The sequence below is a fragment of the Argiope bruennichi genome, chromosome 4 (genome assembly GCF_947563725.1).
Source record: "Argiope bruennichi chromosome 4, qqArgBrue1.1, whole genome shotgun sequence".
Taxonomy (NCBI): Eukaryota; Metazoa; Arthropoda; class Arachnida; order Araneae; family Araneidae; genus Argiope; species Argiope bruennichi.
The window spans coordinates 6,891,388-6,900,333 of NC_079154.1; positions in this window are offsets into that span (position 1 = coordinate 6,891,388).

Genomic DNA, 8,946 nt, shown 5'->3' on the forward strand with positions numbered 1-8,946 from the left:
AATTGCATTTTTGAAAAGTTATTTTAATTGCCACCCTAAATGAATACATTCAGAGACAATCGAGATATTCGAGGGTTTATACATTATGATATTAAAGATTGACAGATTTATAATTTTCCATAACATACGAATGCTATTTGAAACTGATTTGAAGAAGACCGATTGCAAGATTTATAACCAGATCAAAAATACAAACTTTACTATTACGATAGCTTAAAAGATAATCATATGAAAATACTGTATCCATAAACTATACATACCTTAGGTTATTTCTATTATTTATTTTAACAAAAATGTTTTTAAATTAATTGTTAAAAATATAATTTTTTTTTTTTTTTTTTTTTTTTTTGCTATTTTAGAATATTTGCTTTTAAAATAATGATTTGTAATGTCTTTGGCTGATATTTTTCTATTTCTGATTATTCCTTACCTTTTCCATCCTTTTTTTTCCCCACATGTAAGAATGAAATTTAAAAAATCATTCAATTCTTCGTAAAACTTCTCAGCATTTATTGTGATCTGTTTTATAAGATTGAAAATTACGTGCAAACATTTAATTATATTTATTTAGATATTTGATTATTAGAAATTTTTATATTATGCATTTCGCCAGAATTTGAAAAAAGCAAAATTTTTAAAAAGTAACTAAAAAACTTGAAAAAAGAATAGTAATTAAAAAAATAATTCGATAGTTATTCAATTATTATTATTGCCTTTTTTTTTTTAAAAAAAAAAGTAGTCAAATCTCAGAAGTAATAACTATTCTTCCTAAAATTTGTAAAAATAGCATTTTGTAAAAAAAGTAGAAGCTGTCAACTTTATAAAACATGAACACATTATTATAAATTAGAATAACTATTCCTCATAAAATCTGGTGTGCTTTTCAAACAAATCATTTGTAACAAAGCATTTGGGGGAAAAAAGCAGAAATACTAACTTGACAAAACATGAAGACATTGTTATAAATTGAAATAACTATTCTTCATAAAATCTGTTGTACTTTAAAAAGTTTGTAATGAAACATCTAGGGGGGTAAAATCAGAATCTACCAACTTTACAAAACATGATGGCACAAAATTATTTACAAATAAATTGCTACTTTATAGAATACCGCATGTGGTTCCTCAAATACTGCATAATCATTAATAATATTTTCAATAAGTAAATAAATTTTATTTATATAGACACAGCCTCCATTCAGAATAATCAATATTACTTCAATTCACTTTCATTATTGGCAACAACTAAATCATATTCCTAAATAGGCCCTACATGTAGTCTCTGCTCCAATCACCTTTTGATTTGTATATCACCTGACGAAACACCTGACGTCACAGTTGACTAATGAATGAAACTGAATCATTTCTTGAGAGTCCAATAATATTGCTCGTAAGAACTAAAATTATTGGTTCTTTTTTGAGAAACAAGCTTGGCTAACTCATCCGCTATCTTATTGCCAATATTGACAACAATGATATTTCACTCAGCATTACGCATTAGTACTTATTGCCAGAATCATTTTATCTTGCAATGGTGTAGCGTGAGATTTAGTCTCCTAGGTCATAGGCCAAATTCACATCTTGTTAATTAGGTATTTAAATCTAAAAGGCTCCAATATTTACAGAAATTCTGAAAGACTTAGCAGCAAGAATGAATTTTTTATTTTGTATTGTACAGGATACAAACGAACTAGTCATATATAGTATATGTGTGTGTGTGTGTGTGTATTATATAACACTAAACACATATGTTACAAAAGTTCTTACACGTATGCCACATTGATATTTATAGATAAGATTTGTAATACGCATTGACAAGACTAATTTCTTGTTATAGAAAATTTTAATCACTTAAGGAATAACAGCACAAATAAACTTCCATTAAGAGCCAGGATTATACTGTCAAGATACATATTTTAATTAAAAATGAATATAATTAAATATAAGGCATCTAAATAATTAACATTTTAATCGTCAACTTTATTTTACATATTTTAAAGTTGATGATTGCATTATTAGATAATGCTTTAATATGTTTTTGCTTACACGTTTTTATTCCTAGTTGGAACCTCCTATCGGTGACGTACTTACCATGGGACGAGTTGTACCTTGACTATAGTTTCCGCCAGTGTCGCTATTGCGGCGGTCTGGTCAATTTGATTTATCCATATGCCTTAGTGGGGGCTGAAGTGACTGTTTATGGTTACTCCTAGCTGTAAAAAAAATCAGAATCAGTATCGGTGGGAGTGAAAGGTGAAGTAACTTGGGTTTCAATGTTAACGGGAGTATTCATGACTAAGAGGGCAACGAATATAATCACCCATTATATGTAGAGGTAACTTGGATTTATTGATCGTCAAAATTAGATTTTCGCTGATACAAATTTTCTATTTTGCCGGATGCTAATAAACTTCCCATATTTAACATTTTGAGAATCATAATTATTTGAGTATATAACTGAGATTTTCAATACTGGCTTTAAAAAGTTCACGTACAGGAACTATTCAATATTCCTTGATGTTGAATAGAAGTAGAAATATCAGAAAAAGAATTGAGAATTGGCTATGTTTGCTTCGGAAAAGAAACTTCAAGTTGTAGATCTCTAAAACGGAGTTTACAAGTAGATTTAATTTCACATACACATGTGGTTATTGCACCGAAGGGATGTAAAACGATGTGATATCGCTTCTATATATTTAAGAAGAAACTTTAATAATAAAATCAAGCTTAGAACAACATCTCTATATTATGTTTTAAACTATTTGAATTTAGAATATATACTCGGTTAGAATTTTTCTTAACTCTTTGCAAAATACGAAAGATATTTTTTATGGTATTTTAACCATCTTAATTCTACTCGTACTTTTCTGTTCAAAATACTGAATATTGAAATGATATTTATTAAGTCAAAAACAGAAGGAATCTAAAGATTAAGTAATTCATGGAACCAATATTCAAAAACTGTATCGTCTCTTATCACTTAAAAAACACACACACCATTTTGAGCTTCATTAAACTTAAATTCGTATGTTCATTATCACAGACATGTTTCTACGGCGAGGCCATGCAAAAGCCTATGCCTCACTATAATAAACGCTGCAACAGTAGTGGCAATGATGCTGAAAAATAAGCAAAGCTTTGTGCTTCATTATGCAATAACAATGTTTTTCTAGAAATCGTTTTGTTTTTTAATTGCTTAACGAGACTAAGTTTCTGGAAATCTTTCACGTGAATATAAAATCTACTCGATATCATGTTCCTCCAATTTTCGTAATTATTTTTATAGCTATCATAATTTGACCTAATATTGAATGCATATTGACATTCTAATCATAAAAAAATTACCATGAATATTTTGCAGGAAAAAAAACGAATTATAAAATATTGAAAGCAGCTAACAAATGAAGGTTGTATGAACAAAGTGCCCTTAAATTATTCATCTGTTAAAGATTTTTTTGAATAATTTAGAATAAGAGTCAAGTCTAAAAAGTTTGCAGAATTTTATTTAATGATTACAATTTTTTATATTGGTATTCTTAAACATGAGTAGTTTTTCGAAGTATGTCAAGTCTGATCTCGCTTTCCCTCCGAGGTTATTAAGTATTTTCGAATCACAGTAGCTATTTCTGTGACGATTCGATTTCTTAATTCTTCGACGCTGCAAATTTTTGTAAAATAAACTTAGTTCTTTAAATAGTCTCCCTCTTAAAAAACTTTTATTGATTTAATATCATGGGAATGTGATCTATCTCTCCCAATCTAAAAGATATTTCATCAAGGAAATTTGAGAATTTTCTTCCAGGAAATCCCGAACACGCTTCCATGATGCAAACGAGTCCGGAATAAAGCAATTGTTTAATTAATTTTATTGATTATTCCATTCATATTCAACCGATTGCTTCTTTCTTGGCAACTTATAAAATTTAGGTTTGAAACACCTCTGAATTGAATTCTGGAGATTTCATTTCCCGCGCCCAGATAACGCACATAGCTTTTCCACCGCATGGCATCGTTTTGTCTGTTAGCAATAAGCTTACTGGTGAACCATTTATGAGTATGGGAGTAAATGAAACTCCTTTAGCTAAAGATTATTTTAATATAACAATTCTCTCACACTTAGTAAAGTGACGCTCCAGACACTCCAATTTAATTTTTTTAATTGACTGATGTATAATTTGGGGACTCCTGTATATTTATCAGATGTAACTAATCGAGAATTAAATGCAGTTAACCACTACTATATCCTTTCTTCTGTTTTTGGATTTTAAGAAACAGGGAAGTACATAAAGTAGTGGCTCCTTTCATTTTTAGCGCTCTCGCAGAATTTAAGGCATTTTATATCAAAATTTAAAAATGCACTTTATTATATAAAGTAACTTTTTTATGTAACGTTATTACTTTTTTATGTAAAGTTATTACTTTTTTATGTAAAGTTATTACTTTTTTATTACTATTTTTATTACTTTTTTATGTAAAGTAATGAATAGCTTTTTACAACAAATTTTTGCTCAAGTTTGCTCAAACCATTGGAACCATTTTGCTCAATTTGTAACAGTCCCATGTCAGTCTCATAAATTCTTGTTGAATTTCCAAGCTTTTCTTCACAGCGTCTTGCATTTCTTAAAGATGCCTCACCCTGATTTGGGCGAATTTCTTTCCAAAACTCCGCATGTTAACCTTTTTAGTTTTTTTAAATATTGGTTTTTATAATCATATATAAATATTAGCCACAACTTTTAGTACTGCGCCATATCTTACATCATTGTTGTGCTTTTTTTTATGATAGTTACATTTTCATTCTTTTAGATGCTTAGATTTCGAAGACGACTTACATTTCGATTTTATTATAAATTGAAAAACAACCTTAATACAATCAGTGTGGCGCAGCTTAGCTATAAACGGATTTCGTGCCATAAAACACGAACAAAATCAAACTCAAATAAAAATTTATTGAAAATTTGTAACAAATGATGCAATAATATAATGGTTGAGCGTATTGTTTTATAACACATTTTTCTCTACTCTTAGAATTAAGTTGGACACAGCGCATAATTACCTTTACACATTAATTATCGTGAAATATTTTGGTTTTAAGACAACTGCCACAAACTTAATTTTTGAAAAATAAAAATTAGTGTATGAAATCAAAATAATCTTTAATTTCTTATTTGTTTCATACAGAAAACTTTCGAAAACATACAAAGTATTTTAACAGAACAAGAGGAAAGTAGCGAGATTGTATAGTACAATAGACTCCCGAATATCCGGTCTAATGTGGCTGAACGACAGGCCGGATAACAAAAAAAAAGCAAGATAGGCCGCAGTTCTATGAAGTAATTTCTTTGTCTATCAATACCAGAAAACAAAATTTTTATACCAAAGTTCACACTTATAATACGTATTTTCTCACTTCTTACAGAATACTAAGCCCTCCATTTATCTCAAACCACATAGAATGTGAACGCTGCCGTGGCCCGGTGAATCATAGAAGCAGTTGCCGGTAACATGTCTAGTTAAAACAGAAGGTTATGTACTGGTATTTTATATATATTTATATACTGCACTCCACGCTTCAAGAATTTATTAGAGAAAAAGTAAGTTAAACGATATAAACTGCTCACATTTTAACATAAATTCTATAATGCCTAACTTAAATACAGGAAGCATAAACAATGTTGCCAATACAACGCCTTATCTTCCTCATTTAAATTTATGATGAAAGAAAAACTAGGCTGGGTAGTACTGAAGCTGGATAGTCGCGAACCGAATACTCGGGAGTGTACTATATATTCAAATCGCGATACCAGATCTTCGGTTTAAGCCTTTGGTAAATTAAAAATTTGAAAAGATTATTTGAAAAAAATGTAATAAGACCTAAGATGAACATTCTGTAGCTATTTAAGAGAAGACGCTCTTCCAATTTGAGCCAGAAGAATTGCATAAGTAACTATCCCACTGGTAGTTCTCTTCAAGAAGTTCCGTTTTAATGAAAACAGCCCCCAGCCTGTTGCGACAACTTTAGTTGGAAATTCTTCAGCAATCATCAACAGTAAGCTTTTAATCTCAGAATCAGAAGAATCTGATTTAGATATAGCGTCACAGATTGAATCTTTGACTTTTACCGCCGCGTCGTGAACCGCAATTGCCTGGAAACTCAAAAAGTAGAACCCGGTTATCATCACTGACAGCATGGCCACTTGATTAACCAGCATAGATGTCGGGAGTCTTGAATAGTTCACACTCACCAAGAAGGTTGTGACATTGAAAATAGAGAAGATCATGAAACCATAGATTATTAGTAACAATAAAGATAAAGCCTGTTCAGAAAGGGAAATGCACCTGTAGATTGTCTCTGAGAATTCCAGAAATGACTTATAAAGTGATTCCACGTCGTGTTCTTTTTGAGATTTGTCCATAAACGATGCCACAATTCGTTTTAGAATTCTAAAAAGATACCAGCAAAGAACAACTATGAGTCCTGTTTGCACAAACTCTTGATTCGAAGTAAAATGATCGATGGAGAGGAAGACTACGCAGTTAATCCAATCATTGTCTGCGCTCCAACCGAAAAACGTGTCCTCCAAGTAAAATTTTAAATCCTCTTCGGGATCTGCATTACAGAGGATTGCGGCATAGCTTGACGAAATGGTCGGAAGTATGTAACAAATAAATATTCCAGCCATCAACTGAGATCGTTGGTTAAGAATCATCTTTGATTCCAAATTAGAATGGACATCTTGAAGGCACAACATCAGTGAGTAGATAGAGTTGCGTTTCACAAGAAGAGTAATTCGTAGAGTTAGCGCAAAGATATTCGTGAAAATTTGAGAAAACGCCAGGCCAATCGGTAAGTACCACAGAGCACCAAAAAGACTCCTGAAATCTCCAATTACATAAACAATTAAAATGAAAGTTACACCGTATTCCAAAGTTCTTCTCCAGTGCACTCTCAAAGGCTTTTGTTGAAATTCGGCTGGTAAAATCAGTGACACGATATAGAATATTTTAGTAATAAGCATTCTTTCTTTAAAATGTATTTTTCTTTGTTGATCACTGAAAGAAATATATTGTTTAGGAAAAATTCTTCGAAAAAATAAATACTTGTTGACATCCATTCGTGAATTAAGTCAATCAAACGTCACTTTAATTAAAGCAGTTCAGGATTCTGTGCAGGAAGTACGCATAAGCAACATCTCAGAGGTGCTTTATCAAGTGAGAGAAAATATACATTTCCACTTTCCGCGCTATTTTGTTATTTCAAAACAAACAAAAAAAGCAATAGAAGCTCCAACAAAAGTGCCTTTCCAAATGCTAGAATGTGTTCCTTTGGCATTTCTGTTGTTAAAGGTATAATCATTAAAAGGAAATAGTTTCCTATTGTGCGATTGATTAGTATCCTATTTTGATTGGCTATTAGATAATGAAACTGTAACTATTATCATCAACTTCATTTCCACAAGATAGCAAGATAGCAAAGAATTAGTTTTAAGCAATAAGTTCTCACTTTTATTCTTTCTAACATTAGATCAGAATGTTAAGAAGAAAACAGTCCATTCTCGCTATTTTGTTCTATTAGGGAAAAAAACCCAGATGATATTCCACTCTTAAAAAAAGAAAATAATTGACATATTCAAAAAATCAATTTTCAAAACTTACTTTTTATTAATGTATTAAAAAATAAATATATTTAAAAGTGTCTTCTACTTTTAAGTCCTCATTTAATAACTTATCAATATAAATAATTTAAACATTTAAATTCCTTTTGTTTCTTAAATTCGTCACTAGGTGGAGCCAATGTATTTAATCAAAATTTAATTAAATAATTAGAAAAGAGAAGTTAAATTCTGGAAATATTAAAAAATTATATTGCAAGCAAGAAATAAATTGTAAAATTACATTTTTACAAATCTGAAACAAACCAATAAAAATACTATTTCATATTTATGGATATTAAATAATAAGACAAAAATATGTTTAAAATAAAAACGTAAAATATAATATTATTATATTATTCATACAAGTAGTTATAACAATGTTCGTTTAGAGGATAATTTTGTGTTCACTCACCAACTGTAACCGTGAATGTAAATGAGATAATTTAATAATGAAATTTTAAATAAATGAAGTGTAAAATGTGATTTTATTACAGAAATCATGGCTCCAATCGGACGACCAAAGGCGTTTAAATGCATTTTCGGTTTTCTTCTCAATACTACGAAGCACAAAACGCTCATATACGAGATTCAGAAAATAAAAATGCAAGTGTTCTTCATATTCATCGCCTTCTACAAGATCCCCAGTTTTATACTAGTAAGATGAGAGTAACATCTTTATCAGGGAGTATGTGAGACAATTTGCGGAGATACTTCCCTCAATGGAATTATGACTCTCCATCTGTCTGACTATGGACACAACTTAAAGAACTAGACAATTAAAATCTCACATATAATTTTGACCAAAGTGTTGATTTTTCTAATTAATATTGGACGAAATACACACAAAAGTTTATCTGTTCGTCTGTGTATACATCAGCAAAATAAATGCATTGGACTAAATTGTTGTGATGAAGCATAGGGTTTTATCAGAAATACTGCAACAATATTATAACAATTTCATCGCGACTTTATTCAGTATTTTCTTATGTTTCTGAGTGCAAAAACTTAAATGGTATTAGATGATAGAATGAATGATGGATGAATAAAATTTAGAATTAGGTTTCGGAAACCATAGTGTTAACTTGCATCAAATTTTGGATCTAAACAATAAAAAACAAAGACATTCGAAATAAAATCTTTTTTTTCCATCATATAACTTTATTCAAAATAATAGCAACAATTCTATGTAATTATATCTTTCTAGTAAACAAAGCTGGAAGAAAGAAATGTGAATTCAGAAAGAAATTTAATTTTCTTTGGGCTCTTAATAATTGAGGTAAGCAACTTTCGTA